We start from the raw sequence: 1,031 nt of genomic DNA, 5'->3' as shown, positions 1-1,031 counted from the left end.
CTTTCTCATCCCCTTTTTCGTAATAGTAGAAGGGTTAGGCGAAACAATGCAACGCGCGTGAACACCGTTATTTAAATAATACGATGGAACCACTTGGGGGTTGAAGGCAAAAAAATGGTTGCGCCCCGAAGGGGATGGCGAACGTGAGAAACGCGTTTTTCCTTTCCTCCACCGGTTTTTTGTTCTTTCCACTTCTTTTGTACTTTATGATATCGTCCGACGAAACGAGAACGACGATCGACGAATTTGGGAGACAATTTACCTCGTTGCGCTTTCCACGCTTAACTCCGCGTTACGTTCATGAGATTATATGCGAGATTATATCCATCTGTTTCCTCTTTCCTCCCCCCGTTCTCCATCCTCCATCGTCTTCCTTCTCTTCCTCTTCTTCCTCTTCTTCTTCTTCTTCTTCTTCTTCTTCTCCCACTCCCTCCTCCTCCTCTTCCTCTTCCTCCTTCTCTTCTTTTCCCCGTGGCGAGGTTCCGGTTCTGGCAGCTGTCGTCGTCCCGATTCAAAATCGGGATCGTGGATCGGTCAAGGGTAAAAAGCCCATCGTTGCCGCGTAACGTTACCTTCGATTTGTTTCGAACCGGTTTAACGCGCTCGGCGTTCGTCGAGGAAGGAGCGAGGGACTCCCGGGGAGGGAAATGAGTTTGGGGGCAAAAAATTCATTTGAAAATGCCGGAGGGTCGCGCAAAGGTGTCGAAATAATTGGATTTTAATTTTCGAGCCGGTCAAAGAACCAAAAAAAAAAACAAAGAAAAAAACAACACCCTCTCCTTCATTTTTTCTCTTTCCTCCTCCCCCTGATCGAGAGAACCCCTCTCATGAGAATCACTCTCGCGACGAGTGTTTATACAACGTTGCGCCGCTTTAATGCTTCCTCCACTTTCCATCCTTCCTTCCTTCCTTCCTTCCTTTCCACCTTCCTTCCGTACCACCCTTTGTTTTCTCATTCGTCGCTCGAATCGCGTATTTATTTCGCGTCGTGCTCCTTGCCCCCCCGATTCCGATCCTTCTTTTTTTTCCCT

Source organism: Apis dorsata, unplaced genomic scaffold (assembly GCF_000469605.1).
Source record: "Apis dorsata unplaced genomic scaffold, Apis dorsata 1.3 scaffold_977, whole genome shotgun sequence".
Lineage (NCBI taxonomy): Eukaryota > Metazoa > Arthropoda > Insecta > Hymenoptera > Apidae > Apis > Apis dorsata.
Note: the sequence above shows the minus strand (reverse complement) of the source record.